Source organism: Desmodus rotundus, chromosome 10 (assembly GCF_022682495.2).
Source record: "Desmodus rotundus isolate HL8 chromosome 10, HLdesRot8A.1, whole genome shotgun sequence".
Classification (NCBI taxonomy): Eukaryota; Metazoa; Chordata; class Mammalia; order Chiroptera; family Phyllostomidae; genus Desmodus; species Desmodus rotundus.
This window is the reverse complement of record NC_071396.1, coordinates 96617460-96634135: the sequence shown is the minus strand read 5'-3', so window position 1 is coordinate 96634135 and position 16676 is coordinate 96617460. Positions and strand designations below refer to the sequence as shown.

At 49.9% G+C, this 16676-nt stretch overlaps 1 protein-coding gene and 1 long non-coding RNA gene across 2 annotated transcripts in view; one reads left to right on the top strand and one right to left on the bottom strand.

The window, feature by feature from the left end:
* MYO5B (myosin VB) overlaps positions 1-16676 on the top strand; it is a 268136-nt gene that overhangs the window by 32675 nt on the left and 218785 nt on the right. The window lies entirely within an intron of this gene.
* Positions 6080-12323, bottom strand: LOC128779383 (uncharacterized). Its single transcript, XR_008425291.1, has 3 exons — positions 11279-12323; positions 9178-9308; positions 6080-7546 (listed from the first exon to the last, which is right to left on the bottom strand). It is a non-coding gene; the product is annotated as an uncharacterized lncRNA (long non-coding RNA).

Below are 16676 nucleotides of genomic sequence, written 5' to 3'. Positions count from 1 at the left end.
CTTCAGACTGAGCCGAGCAGCCGGCGTTACCGTGTTATGGTCTCAGCGGTGGACTCTGACCTTGGACGAGTCACCTCAGCTCTCTGGGCCTGGGAACTTTGTTGAAAATTAGGGCTGTGGAGCAGATGGTCTCGAGGGTCTTCTCAGGCACTTTTCCATATTACGGGATCCTGCGATGGTCCACGTTCGAAGGCATTTCTGGATGACGTTATTACTGCATGAACAGCAGCACAGATCGTCTACGAGTCAGGAATTCCCACAAGGAGAGATGTAATCATGCATCTGATGGTCAGAGGTGGCTTTGCCAGAAGGTAGAAAGGGAGGTGACAAGTCTGAATATCAGCATGAAAATAGGGAGCAGAGGGCCACCTGCCCACCTGAGCTGCTGGGTGTGGGGAAGGCAGAACTGGCCCAGGGTCCGGAAGTTCTGGGCAGTGTCCGGACCGGGAGACGCAGAGGTGGGGAGCTTTCTCCCCCGTCCCTTTCCCGAGCCGTGCACATGTGAGTATTCCGATATGCCAGACACTCTTTCTGCTTCAGACGCGTGGTCCCAGCAAGACCTTGTACCGAAGCTCACACAGCTTGCTTAGTGATGACTGTGACCTCATGTCCTGCTGGTCCCTGTTACCAACTTGGGGTCTCAGGGAAATGGCTTTGTGTGCCCTGCTCCACGTTAGGAACGTTCCCCTGCTACGAAAACACGAGTCATCGTGGAAAACGCTGTCGTTATGTACAGTAAAACCTCCAAAGTTGTGCAGCAGAGTTCTAGTGAATTCAGATTGGGAGCTGGAAAACACCCAGGTTCCGTGGCTGTCAATCAGTTCTTTAGTTCACCGTCACTTAGTCTTTATTCCAGGAGCTGCATGTACGTCTGTAAACAGAACAGACGTGCTTTGCGCCCTCAGACAGCTGCTGGTCTAGCAGGAGGGACAAAGGCTGAGTCACTAACAGGTGAACATAGCACCAATTGGATGTGCGCTGTAGTGACCTGGAACAGACCAGCACAGGAGTGACAGGGGCGCCTGCCTTGGTTTGTGGTCGGGGTGACATCTTTGAGAAGGTGGGAGTTGGTAAGAAGCCAGGCAGGGGAAAGGGTTTAGTTGGGTTGGGGAGAAAAGTCTGTTTCACGCAGAGGGAAAAGCCGGTGCCCAGAGGCAGGACAGAGGCTGCAGGGTTGGGAGAACCGGAGGACAGGTGCGGGGGGAGGGTTGAGATGAGGTGAGGGCAATAGGCCAGGTTCATGGAGGGACTTCTGGTGAGAATGAGAGCTTTGGATCTTCCCTCTACTCAAAGGAAATCCGTAGCTGGGTTTTAAAGGGGGGAATGACATAGTTCAGCACAGATTTAATCAATCATTCTGGCTCCACTGTGGAGAGTGGGTTGTGCGGACAGGAGTTGAGAGATCAGTTGTGAGGGGTCATGGTGGCTTAGGTGACAGATGGCACAGACTTGGTGGGGGATGGGGTGGGACAGTGATGGGGAGAGACCAGCCGAGCTTTTGGCTGTCATCAAAATGAAATGCCGCGTAGTGGGACGCGCTGTTGAAACTCCTTCCTAGAATGTGTTGGGCTGCTTTTATGCTTTTCTGTGCCTAAGTAAGTAGAGCTAAAGACAACTTTTCATAGAGTGTGGGTCTTAGCATCATGAGACAGCAAATTTTATGATCCTTCTGTAGTTGAAAACAACATAAGCATTAAGCTTCTTCTTTTTCAAAACTAAACACACTGTTACATACCGTCTAGCAGTTGTGCTGCTTGGTATCTGCCTAGATGAGTTAAAACTTATGTCCAGAAAAACCTGCACATGAATGGGATGTTTAGAGCAGCTTTATTCATAGTGGCCCAAAGTGAAAATGTCCCTGAGCAGGTGAGTGAATAGACTGCGGTCCATCCAGACAGTGTAATACTATTCAGCACTAAAAAGTAATGAGCTATCAAGCCATGAGAAGACATGGAGGAAACGTCAGTGCCCGTTCCTGAGTGAAAGAACACAATCTGCAAAGGCTACATATTGTGTGCTTGTAACTATATGACATTGCGGAAATGCAAAACTCGTACTGAACTGAGTGTGTGTAAAACACAAGCGTTCCACGTCACCCTTCTCGGGTAGGCCGGGTTTGACTCAGGTGACTAATTTGTGCCGCAGGAAGGAGGATACTCTTCCTAATAGGAAGAAATCATGAAAGCCTAATCAGGAACTCCAGTGACGTGCTCCACAGCAAGGACGGTGAGAGAGCCACTTCAAATCTGCATTCATGTGCCAACATTAGTGACTTCAGTTTGGGGTCCGGCGTTAGTGGTAAGGAAACGAAACTCCAGTTCCTGCTTGTCCAAGGGTGGGGTTCAGAATTCACCAATGCATGCGCAAGGGGCACAAGTTACTTTCCGGTGTGATGTTATTTGATTCTGTCTTCAATTTTGCAGAATACTTCCTTTGATGAACACCTACTAGTATACAATAGTAGCTTTATAACTCACTCTAGATAGGTCTTAAGAACCCCAGTATCAGAACTGAGGAAATAGTTTAGCTTTTTAGAGTTTTAAAATCAAAATATCAATCTTCATAAACCATCTTAGGCGGGTTTCTGCAGTCTTTGGGCCTGGGGGTGGTTTTGCGCACAGAACGCCTGCTCTCTGCCGCAGTTCTTACCTGGGGACGACGGTGATGTGAGGCCCTGTGGGCTGTGAGTCCCGTAGAGGATGCTTTGTAGCTCCCTTATGGTCTCAGTGCTTAGAGGTTTCAATAAATTCTGAAATAAAAATCACCAAGAGACCATCCTTTGGAATCATGAAGAAAACACTGGCACCTACCTCACGTATGAGACCATCTGTCATGTTTCATCTGTCTTAATATCAGAGGGATGGCTTTAGTTTCTTTATCCAAACTTGCCCCAGAATACTCTGCTCAGATTCCATCAGGGAGTGCCTCGCCCTCTCTGAGTCAAGGTCTGAAACACCCAGGGAAGCCTCGGACTATGTGTGAAGCAGAGCTGCTGTCTGACTGGGCAGGTGGCTTTAATGAGCTGCCTGTCCCCTGCCAGGAACCCTGTGGCTCCATGGGGACTGGGGACTGGCAGGCTGTGCTTTCCACGAAGGCCTGAGAATAGAGCTGCTGTGTATGTAATGCATCGGTGTTGGGCTGAGGACCGGTCTGGAGAGGATTTCCTCCTCTCGATGACTCAGCACTCTTGCATACATAATCTTGCAGTCCCATGATCTCTCTCGCCATGGCCCCAGCTGTCCTAGGTCCCAGGCAAGGGAGGCCCAGAGCTGGGTGGGTGGTCCGCTGGGACACAGAGCTCTCAGGGTTGCACCCCTGGGGCTGCGAGGCAGGCTGATGAGGCTGGTTCCCAGGGGCTGGTAGGGTTTAGGGTGGACTCTTCCATAATGAAACCAGGCAGACACAGGGCAGATCACCGAGTTTCCAAGTGAGCAGGTTAGAGAGCTGATTTCCCTCCTGTCCCTTGAAAAATTACATGCTCCAGATGCTCAAAACAAAGTCCTTGCTCTGTTCTCATATATTGAAGGCTTTTTTTTTTTTTTTTTAACTAGAACCAAGCATTTTTCCCGCATAGTCCTACTAATTGGTGTGACAGTGTGTTGGAGGTTCAGAGTGTGATTTGTGCATGAAATGACAGTGTTAAGGACACTCATGCATGTGGAGCTTGTGTTTGAACCAGAGCCATCTGCTTCCAAACCCAGCACCATCCAGGGAGGTTTAGTAACAGAATTCGAGGGTCCTGTTTTTTGAATCATGGTCTGTGGAATTTAGGCCCTTGCACGAGAGGGCTGTAATCCAGAGCAACTCAGCGGCCGCTTCGACGTCGTGTCTTCTAATTGGTCACGAAGTTTGGACAGAACCCACTGTTCCCAGGAAGAACTCCCAGTGGTTCACACTGTGATTAAAATTCTTTATCCTCAGAATATCAGACTCACGTGCTGATATCAGGATGTCCTGAGCTAGGGCGCCTTGGCATGTTTAATGTTCAGAGTTGTTTGTTCTGCGCGTGGTGGTTGGGAGGCGAGAGGGTTTGAAAGAACAGTAAGGCAAAACCAAAACCGAACCCTGGAGTGAAAAGGAAGCCCAGGTCTCTCTGAACCGTATCCAAAGAAAGACCAGAAGCTTATTTCTAAGAGACAGCATCTAAGGCAGACATCCAGGGAGTCAGGCAGGAATCGAGAGCGGGACCTGAGAATTTAACCCTGAAATCTGATGGACGTGCTTGCTGATGACAGTGAGCTTTTCACGGGCGCAGGCTGGGCCTCGTGTGTGCCGTACGTGGGACAGCACCCGGAGGAGTGGGGTGTGGGGACAGTGGGGCTGTTGGTCTTCATCCTTGGTTCCGTGCCGTGGCTTCTGCCGATTCTCATATCTGTCAGTGCTGGTCACCATTTCTGCCTCTTACCCACCTCACAGGATCCTGGGACTTGGCACCCTAGTTATGGAGCCCTTTAGGAGGCAGATTCCTTAATCATCTTTCTTTTTATTTTAAAATGTAAAGGTTTTTTTTATTATCTGTAATATAGGCAAAATTACTTAAAAGTTCTACATTTTTATCTAAGGCATTTCACATGTTCTGAGTCCTTCCACTGCCTTAGTTCCTCCTGAGTTTGGGTCTCAATCCCCTTCGTGCCCAACCCAGTTGCCGTGACAGTCCTATGTAATAGGAATAGAGATGATCATTTGACCCCAGACCGTTCGGTCACTAGCAACCTGGAAAGGTCAGCTAGCCAAAGGCCATCGGGAAGGCTCCAGAAATCTAGGGTAGCTATTGTAAAATCCCCCTGATGACCACCGGCTGTTACAGAAGCACGTGAAGCTCGCGTTGTATTTGTCTGGGACAGTGCTGGCCTAGGTAGGGAGAGTAAGTGGGGGCTAATAAATAATACTGCATGTTTACGGACCAGTGACTGGGGGGGGGGTAGAATAGAGCCTTTTTACAAAGACGTTTCCGGTCCTGTGGGGGAAATGGAGTCCACAAATACAGGGCTGTGTGAAGTGCTGTGACAGAGGCCGGCACGGGAATGCTGATGAAAGGTGCATCGGGTGAGCGAGGGCTTCCCGGAGGAGGGAGGAGGGACACTTAAACAGGATTAGAGGACGAGGTAAGTGGGCGGGACAGGGAAGGGTGTTCTGAGTGCAGAGTACAGTGAGTACAGTGTGTGCATTCAGGGAACGGGCAACGGTCCAAAACATCTAGGGGAACAGGGCGGGGCGCAACAAGTGGTACCAGCGGAGCGGGTGAGGCTGTGGGGACTGAGAGCAGGAAAGGCCTCGTGTGCTGTCTGACGTGTCTGGGTTTTACCTGAAGCAGTGGGGCGCCGCGAGTGAACCTTCATTTCGGCTTCATCACTAGACTGTAGTCTGCGTGAGCATGGGGACCATGTCTGGTTGACAGCCAGCCCCCAGCACCTAGAACAGCACCTGACACACAGTAGTTTCTCAGCAAAGACTGAATGCATGAATGACCTGCATCTGCCCCTGTGCCGTGTGGCGGGTGGACCCCAGGTCACATCACAGTACCAGAGGTCCTGTGATAATTCAGCCAGTCCTGTGATAATTCAGGTGGCTCAGGAGAGGACAGTCGTGGCGATTAGAGGAGAAACAAACCTGCTTGTTTGAGAGAGGCTCCGGGAAGAGTGTGGCAAGTCCTGGGCGTGGAAGGTGTGAAGGGAAGGGCTGAGAATGACTCCCAGGGTTCTGACTGAGACACGTCGAAAGAGTGATGCCGTGTGGGGAAGGAGGGGAGGGGAGGAGGGTGAGTCCTGTTAGGGGCATGTTGAGTTGAGAGGCCTGGGCCAGCAGGTAGTATCAACCTTGGGACGTAGAGTTTTAGAGCCTAAGAGGGCATTCCCGGCTGGAAGTAGGGATTATTTAGGGATTCATGAGGGTGAGGCAGAAATGGAAGTGTCTGTGAGCTCTCACTCCCCTCCTAGGGTGCCCGGACAAGACGGTGGCCCCAGAGGAACCCTGTGCAGTGGTGATGCTCGGGGAACAGGGAGGGGGGCTGTGCGGGGGAGTGAGGGAGGGGAGCAAAACATGCTCCTGCTGTGGGGGTTGGGGGGAGAACAGACTTAAATGAAGTAAAAAGTCCACCCCTTCCCTCCTCATACCCTCTCCAGAAGTAGCTGCAGCAAAATTTTCACCCTGTGTTCTTCCTGCTGTTTTCTGTGTCTGAACAAGCCTAAATATGTATGCCTTTTATTTTTACCCAGATGGATTTGACTTTTCTAACATCCCCTTAAATTCTAAGAGTCTCTGATTCACACAGAAAAACAAAGGGATCCCGGAAAAATACAGGTTGAGTCTTATGGCCAAGTTAATTTAGATTTAACGGCCCTTGTTGAGAGCCTAGAATTTAAGTCGTGTCTGCCCAGAACAGCCAGTGCTAGATGATTTACCGGTGTTGGTGCTTTTTCACGGAACACACGTGGTCGTGGGGCAGAGGGTTCCTTCCTACCTGCCGTTTGTGATGTGACCCACGTGTGTTCACTGGCTGTGTGGCCTTGCACTGGTGACATCACCTCTCTGGGCTTCATTTTCCCCATCTCTGAAAGGAGGGGCTTGGACCCAGATGTCCAGGATTGTGTCTGGCACCAATACGTCATGTCACCTCACTCATGTCCCTGCTGCAAGTTCGGCTGAGTGACAGTAGACTGTGAAAGTGCTGAACCAAGACTACGTGATGTATAATTTGCCCTTAATCTTAATTAAACTGAATTATCTTATGACACCTGTTCTACCTTCTAGTGATGTGGCGTAGTAATTTTTGAATTTGAAATGTCTGTTCCTTTAATTTAACAAAAAAGTTTTTGGATTCCCCCCCACCCCCGAAAATGGAGAGAACCTCACAGACAGTGTTGTGAAGTGTATCGGTTTTTGGTAAATGGTTTCTTCCATCAAAGTCACAGGCCCCAGTGGAGGCCAATGTTGTAACAAGTTTGCAGATTTCTTTAGAATGGCTTTTCAGTTGCTAAAACACCGTCCTAGTGGGAAACCATCCGTTTTTTGTTTTCTTTTTCCCTGATAGGCCTCAGTGTCCTTCAAATGACATTTTCCCCTTGTTTGCAGAAGTGTTTTCTGGGACTGCACTGCTCAGTTGAATTCCAACCTCTACAATTCGGGCTAAACCTGGTCGGGTCGTCTCTTCAGAGACTTTGTTGTTGGTAAAGTACATTGTTTTAAACTAATGGAAAAAGACACTTTTTATGGTGAATGAAATCCATTTTTCAAGTTCTTCTCGTCAGCATTTTTTATTTAAACACCTCACTTTGGGGATGATCCCGAGGGGACTGATGATGCTCTGAAAACTTTTAAAGGCACCTGAAAGTAGGTCGCTGTGTCATCACCCTTGTCCTTACAACCAGCGGAGCTCCAGCTTCCCCGTGTGGTGCGCACAGGACCTTCCGCCCTTCCCTGCACCCACGAGGCTCTTGACCAGGACTGGGCGCGCAGCTGGCACTCAGCAACCCTCCAGCGCTGAAGACTCCAGGCAGAAACTTTCTCCCCAAAGGAGGTGCTTAATTGCTGCCTCTCCCGGAGTTCCCTGTGTTTAGAGAAACGAATGGATCAGTTAGAAGTCTTAATTGAGCTCAGATGTGTCCCAGACACTCGAGGGATTTGAAGCAGAGGGACGAAGGGTCCTGCCTGAAACTGTGCCTGGAACTTACACTTGTCCGGTGTGGGCAGGGGGAAGGTCTTTGTCCTCTGGGGGCCTGGAGACGTGTGTGGGTTGCTAGGTGGGCTGTGTGCATCCGTTAGATGCGGTCTGGGTTGTGGCAAAGGGCCTTAAGAACGTGTGGTCCCTGTACTTCTTCCTGAAGACTCTGGTAGCTCCCTTGAAGTTTCACTTGTTGGAATGCCGCCACCTCCCTCTGTCCCAAGCAGGACTTTGTGTCACCAAAGAATGACTTTCCCTCCTCTAAGGTCGTGTGGGGGTTGTTTCCAGGTTCATTTGCTACTCTCCTTTGCATACATAGCTCATGGAGAGCATTTTCTAGAAGCTTCTCTTCTACTTTCCACTTAGGTCCTGTTTCCGGATGGAGAGTGGAAGTGCATGTCACAAAGGCCTGGGTTCTCACTACGGCTGTCCCTCTCGGCAGCTTCCTCACGATAAACCAGAGCCCCCGGATGTGAGAGGGTGACAGTGCTGTTTGGCTGCGGGGTTGCCGAGTGCATGCCTGCCATGTGCACTCAGCCCTGATCAAGACCCCCGTGTGTGATGCTGGGGGAGAAGGCGGGCACGTGGGGAAGAGCCGGGCAGGCCTGGGCACAGACTCTGGGTAGCACACTAAGTTCTGACTTCGCCCGCGGCCTTTTCCCGGTTCCGATCAGAAAAGGGTTTCTCTGGCTGTGCTAACAGAAGACTGGCAGAGGTTTTCTGGATCTGGTGCTACTGTTACAGAACTTTTTCATCCTTCCTTATTCCCAGCCTTCATGTATGCAGACAAATATTGATGTGATTAAAGTCAGCTGGAATCCGAGGTTCCACGAAGGTCAGCCGCTCCGGGGCTGCTGTCAGCCAGGCATTACTCGACACCTCCCATGGCAGAAGGCTGTGCCTCTGAACCTGGGGTGCTCACCCTGGTAGAAGCTGGTGCAGCTCTCCACAGAGGGCTCCCACCCATTGACTCTGCGTGGCCCTCGGAGTGCGCGAGTATTCCGCCTGTGCCCTGTATTCCGCCTGACAGCTCGTCAGGTGTTTCAGAGAGATGGTGGCCACCTTCCCAAGGTCCCCCAAGCTCAATAAACATGTCTAGGCCCTTCACTGCCCTCCCTCCTGGTTTGACAATGACCTTCTTCATGTGTGGTTTGTAATCTGTGCAGCTCAGGGCTGGACACTGTTACCTTGATGGATTAGAACAAGCAAGATCAACTTAAAGTGTTAAATGGTTCATTTAGGTTAAAATAACTTAATAATGTAAGTACCGAATGCCCCTTGGCCGGACAGAGTGTGTGTGAGGAAGTGCTAAGGTTTTGGTTTCCTCATACTGAACTGAGTTGGTAATTTATCAGGAGTTTCTGGAATCCATCTTTTCCTTGAAAAGTCACTTTCCTGTCATATGCTTCCTGGCACTTTTCTTCACTGTCATTTCTTACAACTAGAATGGTGTGTTTTGATCTCACCTGGTGAATCTGCGCGCTCGGGTTTGCAGATTAAGGTGAAGCTGAGCCTACCTGTTGCTGACTGTTGGGTCAGGTTTCCCGGAAGCTCTGGGTACAGCTCTGGCCCGTGTGGTCTCCTGTCGGAGTGCTTTCGGGGCTGAGGGGCTACTGACCTCCTGTGACAGGGACTTTGGGCACTGGCACTGCAAAGCAAGGTGGGTGGTGAACCCGAAACGCTTAGTTCTGCAACCAGGCCACCTGACTCTGACCTCAGGAGAAAGCATTCGCTGTATCTAGGGACCAAGCACAAGCCCCAAATTCCTGATCAGAACCTCTTTAGCTGCTGTCAGGGACCTGGACCGGGAGGTTGCACCTTTGGTTGGGAAATGGGTGTGGCAGGGGTTTGGCTGCTCCTCCTCCTCTGACCCCCTGGGAGAACACGTCTCACCTGGGTGAACTTCGGCAGGACCAGAGGGCTGGGTTTGACCAAGAAAATGAGTGGAAGTTGCTGTGCCACCTCAGACAGCACGTTTTGCCTCCAGCGACGGTCACAAGCACTGGTCCTGGTAGGGGCAGCTCCATCACCCTGAGTTCTGGAGTGAGGCGGCTGCAGAGTAGAATCCCCAGCCCAGCCGCGATGAACACGGCAGAAGCCAGAAGCAAGAGGCAAATGTTCATCGTGTTGCCAGTGAGATTTGGGGTGCTTTCTTTTTTTAATCATTTTTTTATTAACGTTTGAATACAGTTGTCTCCATTTTCCCGCCCCACCCACCCCCACCTCCCAGCCTCAATCATACCCCCTTTGGCTTTGCCCAGGGGTCCTTTATACATGTTCTTTGGCGACCCTTTCCCTTCTTTCCCCCATTATTCCCCTCCCCCCACCCCTTTGGTCACTTTCGGTTTGTTCTTAATTTCAGTGTCTCTGGTTCTATTTTGCTCACTGGTTTGTTTCGTTGATTAGGTGCCACTGATAGGTGAGAACATGACATTTGGGGCGCTCTGTGACCACAGCAGGACTCAATGTGCCCCGGTGGACGCACTAGATGAGCAGCCTTCTGGGGTAGCTTCCAAAAAGGCAGCCGGAGAATTGCTGCCATCAGAGCAGACTCAGTCCCAGTGGTCCTGGAAGCAAAGCCGATTTCCCAAGCAGAAACTATGTCCTTTTAAGTGGAAATGGTCTGTGGACTTCTTTACCTTTTTTCTTTAGCTTCCAACTCATTGTCACTGCCTTGCTCTTGACCCTCTTTTAAAGAGACGTGTGGTAGGCAAGAAGAGGTGGGTGGGCTGGCTTCAGCTCTGGGAGGCTGACCTGATTATTGGCTCAGTGTTAACAGGTTGCTACTGTATCTGACTTTATGCCTGGCACAGTCATTACCTCCTGCATATTATAAAAGTTCAACCCCGTCCACAAAAGTTCTGGCCTTTGTTGTGAGTTAACAGTGTGATTTAGGGTAGGCACTGGCCCTTCCAGAAACACCAACACCCTGATTTTGGGTAGGGATGGCCACACCTCAGGGTGGGGAGTGGCCATTCCAGAAAGATTAACAATGTGGCTTGGGATGGGGATTTCGGGCCATGCCCAGAGGGGCCAGAGACTCAAGTCAGCCCTGTAGGTGGTGGTCTGGGAAACAGTTTTCCTTTACTTTGTCTCACCACCCCCACCTTCGCACTTCTGAAACCCAAGGTGTAGGTGTCTTCCCTCCCCGCCCACTCCTCCCCCTGCCCCCCACTGACCAGTTCTGACAGGACCTGGAGACAGCAGCAGACAGAGCACCCGATCCCACAGGTTAGGGCTCAGTCTCACAAGACTGCCCCCACCATATACCAGTCACAAGGGCAAGGGTAGATTTGACCTGCACTTCTGACCAACTGGCTATAAACTGGAGTTCCTGTGGCCCCTCCCCTTGGCTTTGATAATTTGCAAGGAGGACTCCCAGAACTCCGGGAAAGAACAGTGTTTACTGGTTTAGTGTAAAGGATACCAATGAACAGCCGGATGAAGAGACACAGATCTGGAAGGGTCCCCGAGTTGTCATGTATGCATGACTCAGTTTCCAGTCCCTCTCCTTTCTCCAGAGAGTGGGGAATGGGGCTGAATGTTCCAAGCTCCTAGTCATGGCATGGTCTTTCTGTTCACCAGCCCCCACCCGTCCAGGAGCCCACCGAGAGTTACCTCACTAGAATAAAGATGTTCCTGTCACCCAGGAAATCCGAGAGATGTAGCGGCTCTGTGTCAGGAATCAGGGTCAAAGACCGAATATTAGGAACTGGTGGCAGAAACCAGTGTTGATAGAATCCTTATTTCACAGCAGTCAGTCCGGCCTGCATAGGGAGCCCAATAAAAACAGCAACCACTGAGGCCTGGTGAAGCTCTCTGGCTGACAGCGTTCTGTGTGTGTAAGTTATCAGAGGTTGATGCCAGGAATGCGACGCAGTTGGTCCATCTCTGAACTCTGCTCACACGTCTCTTCCTTTGCTGATTGTACCTGTATCCTTTCTGTGTAATAAACCGTAACAGCGAGGGTAACAGCTTGCAGTAAGTCCTCCTAGTGAATTATTGAACCCGAGGACTTCGGCACTTGCGGTTGGTTTGAGAAGTGAGGGTCATCGTGTGGACTGTGCTCTAACTGCTCCACACCCTCTGCTTCGTGATTCTTCAGGTCATTAGATCCTATTTTTTTACTTCTCCACTGAATGGAAAGAATTGGCTTTTATTCTGCTGGAGAGTGTCCGCTGCTTTGATTGTAAATACAAAAAGGATGGACTAAGAGTGGTTTTCTGTGGGTGTGGAGGAGTTCCATCCTGTAGTCGGTGTGAAAATAGATACACTGCTCTGGGCCTTCCGACTGGGGAACCACCAGCCCCCTGTGGGAAACAGGCCCTCTCCCTATACCCAGCAACCCACCCGAGTAACCTGAGACTTCTCCCTGCTCATCCTGGGCATAACTCCCGTTTCCTCCTCTGTTCCCCAGGTGCCTGTGTTTGGGAAGAGTTGCTACTTTTTAGCTTTAAAAATAAGAAAACATGTTGCTTTCCTTGTGCATTTTGCAAATAGCTAGCAAAATAGTTACTCATTTTCCAGAAATGGTAAGCAGTAAAGACAGCCAAGAGCAAGCAGCATAGTCTCTCCACATGTTATATCTAGAACTAAACAGGAACTTCTGGATCTCTCCAAATATAGTGAATTTTAAACAGTGACCTCAATGTCATATAGCAAATAAAAGGGGTAAAATTATACATCCAATAATCTGTGTTGATGCTGCTTTCTTAATAGTTCAGCTGATTAGTATTTTAAGCCTTTTTTTTTTTTTTTTTTTCCTCCCTTGGGTGGTTAACAGCTTTAAAAAATGGAACTTTGTAAGTTATGCTTTCCCGATGAGAAGCCAAAGAATTCACTCCCATCCACTATGGTGTGTGTTTCATAAATTTGTTAGATTGCTTTCTATTAAACTTGTATAATTTATGTCGATTTTTAAACCTAAGCCTTTTAAGGAGCTATGGAGAGGCTGGGTCGCGTTGCAGGTGTGGGGTGAGAGGCAGCAGTGTGCTGGGGTCCCCTGCCGCCTGCCTTGGGCCTTCTCCTCAGGAACCAGTGAGGGCCGTGCACGATGGGGTGAGCGTGGATGCTCAGGGAAATCCAGGGCGCTCGTTACTGGTGGTGCCTGTGGGGTGACTTGCCAGCAGTGTGGATTCGGGAAATGCTGGCACCACTTTTCTTGAAGGAGCTTCCTTCACATCCTTTCCTCACCTGCACCGTTTCCACTGGCAGCTTGTGACTTGATTGCACCTAGATTAACCACAAGAAAGCCACTTCTAGGAATCCCAGGATGTCCAAGGCCAGGACTTTTGCTTGAGGGTTTACTTAGAGTTTCTTAGTTGTTGGAACAAAAGTAGAGTTGGAGATTGTACAGTTTGATACTCACGGGTCACCTTTGGGGAGCCTTGGGGAAGAGCCTGTGACCTGCTAGGGCCCAGACGAAGGGGGTTTTTGACCCCAGATGAGCATCCCTGTCTAGTGTGGTTGGGTCACCCTGACCCACCGCGCCGAGTGGGAGGGGCCTGGCCGCCACTCTGTGGGTCCCAGTGCGATGCGCACCACTCTACCACGGGTGCTGCCTCTGAAAGGACTCGAAGGACAGACAGGGACACGGGGGTTCTGAGAACGGACTTTCCAAAGGACCGTGTTTCCTGTGCCCAGTGCTGCCCAAAGGGCTGCTGAGAATTCCTCAAAGGAGCTAAATGTTTCAATGTTACAGGTAAATTATTTGGGGAAGGTAGCCCAAGGACTTATTAGCGTGGGCTAACTTAGCTTGTTTACTGGTTGAGGGACAGGGTCTTGGGAACATGGAATGAAGAGGTACTTGCTGAGGAGGACAGAATCGTGGATCCATCCAGCCCAGGGCCCCCTGCCCATGACACCCTGGACCTTACTCCTCAGAATTGACATCCAGGCCTTTGAGCATTGCTCCCCTGAGCTCTCTGGTACTCAGTAAATAAACAAATTAAAACAAATACAGGAAGACTGTTCCTGGGAACCACTGGGGAACCAAGGTAACAGGTTCTCCATTTCTGTGGGTAGCTAAGGGTTTAACTACTTAGGCACCAGAGTGCTTCATGAACTTGGCCTGTGGAGGATAAATCAAATTGAAGCTACTGGGCATAATTTTACTTAATTTTCTTGATGACTTAGGAGTCGTGAAAAAAAGCACACCAGTATGTCAGTGTGGTTAGCCAGGAGATTCCTTCATAGGGTCTACTGGGGGGGGGGGGGGGCTGGCCTTTTATGCCTCTCCTGAGTGGAACCAGAGAAACTGACCCCCCCCTCCAATTCCTGCACCGCCTCTGGATCCCGCCTTCTCCTCACTGCCCACTTGTTACTCCAGTTCTGGTTCCTGCTCCAGCCTGACGCCCATCTGCTGCCTCCCTGCCCCCCACTGGGCATACTCCCTATGTTCCCTTTCTTTCAAAACTTTTCACCATAAATAATTTGTTTCCTGGGTAGGAAAGATTGCAGAAAGGAATGCTGAATACTGACATTTCTTTGTTCTGGGGATTGAAGTGACAGCCATTCAGCTTCACTATGGAGAACATTCCTTTTAACACATACGTGTTACTAAATGATGTTTAGAAATATATTTAATACATGTATATTTTTAACACATGTCTCTAGAGGCAATTTATTAATAGACTAATTGACAGCTGCAGTAGACCTTGGAGATAATCTGTCTAATTTCCTCGTTTCCAGCTGAGACCACTGAGGCCCAGGTGGAGCTTGGCAGAACAGGGCCTTATTTCTGGTCCCTTGCATTTGGGTGGTTTGTAGAGGCTGCTGTTCTGCTAGGCCAGGGCCTCTCTGGGCATGGGTTCTGTGCCCAAGTCACCTTTGGGTCTCCGGGGCCTTGCACAGTGTAGGCACACGGCAGGCTGGGAGCAACTGTTCTTGAAAACGGGAGTGGAGTATGGATTTTTGCTTTTGGTAGATAGGACTAAGAACGCCCTGCAGGAATCAGGGGTGCACGGGGCAAGCACACCTGCAAACCCCTTTGATTGTTAAATAACTGCCCTGGGGCCACTGTTCTTCCAATAGTTGAAGCTCCTTTTCCCCGAATTAGCTCATCCCAACATGTCGGAGCTCTGTGGTAATAAACAGCATTTTACAAGAGGCTGTGAGGGATAGAAAGCCAAGAATTAGCCTTCCTCTCAGCTCCCCACCCCAAGGTCTTGTTTGTCTGTTTGGGCAGATGGACGGTCGGCACCAGTTGCTATAATACACAAGTGCCTGCACCAGGTTTGGCATTTGAAGATGGAGGGATCACAGCAGAGTGGGGTAGTTAGGGGATTCTTCATGAAGCTAGTCGTAGTTTCCTGAGTGCCCCCTACGTGCCAGGCACTGTGCTAGGGCCTTAAACCATTATCTCCTTTGATCATTGCTATAATCTTGCAAGGTAAGAGGTCGTCTCCTTGTTTACATTTAAGAGAACCAAGATAAGAGTATATTACTTTCCCGAAGAGCAGCTAAGTGGCAGGGTGGGGATTTGAACCCAGATGTCTGAGACTCGAAGGCCTGTGTTCTTTCCGTCCTGTGCTCTGCCTACTCTGGTTGCACTCCAAACTGTACCACACACATTCTTGCACACACGTGCACACTAATGGACCTGTTGAAAGTCAGGTTTGAGCTCAGCTTTGGAGTGCAACTTAGGTTTGAATAGGTTGGGAAGAACGGGTAAGGGCCTTCTGTGTAGGGGGGCTGCCAGTGCGGGTGCTCTCTGGTTGTCAGCTGACGTCTGTGTCTCACTTGGTAATGTTCCATTCACAGCCTCATTCGGTTCATTTTTACTAATTTGCAAAGATACACCCTTCCCCCCCACAAATATAAGCCAGTTGATGTAGTCCTTTTGGAGTCTGAAGCAGGTAGATAGGAATGTGGGTGGGAAACTTAGCTCCTAAATGGGGGTATTCCGGTTGAAATGGTCACTCAAGTTAAATGAGAACGCAGGAAGGCTTCTCCACAGACGTGCTGTGCGACCTTGGGAACGCCCCCTGAGTTGTTGGTTTTGTCCTCTGTGAAGCCCCTGGCGTGGCCGATCTTGTCAGGTCACGGCTCTGGAGCTCTGTCCCCGAGAGGCTGTGTGGTGGGGCCGTGGAATGTGCAGTTTCCAGTGTGAGCTTCGAGGGTCTACTGCCTTCAAGCTGTGTGACCCTGGACAAGTCCCTTCACCTCTTGCTCCTCACCTGTCAAACTGGGCGGTGCTGAACATTGTCCATCTCATGGGGTTTCTGTATGAGTGAAAGAGATGACGTGAGAAGCGCTTTGTAAACTCCAGTGTACTGTGAAACCGTGAGACCACTTATAAACACATGGACGTGTCTTAGCACCGTGCGGGATCTTCTCCTGAGTCTGTGGACCAGGAATCCAAACGATCTCTCCGTGGTTCCTCATAGTCGGACAGGACCTAGACATTTGAAGGTCTGCTTTTACAAGAGTGGGACTGCTTATGTGCAGGGAATCTCAGTTCTTTTTAACACGCCCACTGTGTTGAAGGAATACACGGAAAATTATCCAACGCAGCAATTCAGATACATATACGGTCTATCTACTTGGTGGGAGTAGTCGATCCAAATTGAGTTTTCAGCCCTGTCAAACACCGGGAGGTAGCTTTGTGGTAGCCTGGACTCCGTCACCCTACTGGGTCTGTCCAGAGAAGGGTGTGTATGCATATACCAGTGGGAGCGAAGGGAACTTTAAAGGGGGTTTTGACTCTGGCAAAGACAAGTGTGGTCAAGTCTCGATTTGTTGGATTATCCATTCTTTTTTCGTCATTACGCAGTTGGTATCTTTGAGTGTCTCCTGTATTTTGTGGGTTGTCCTCGGGGCCTACCTATTAAGTAGCATGCCTTAAAATCCCAGCAGGCTTCCCTGAACAGCGGAGAGAAACTGGAAAGAAATGTGGCCATTCTGAGCTTTCCACTGAGGGGAGGGACCGGAGAATTAGGAGACTGTTTCCCAACTCTGAAGCATAATGCAGACATACAAGGGCAGACTTTTGCTGGAAACTCGGTCATGAGGAAAA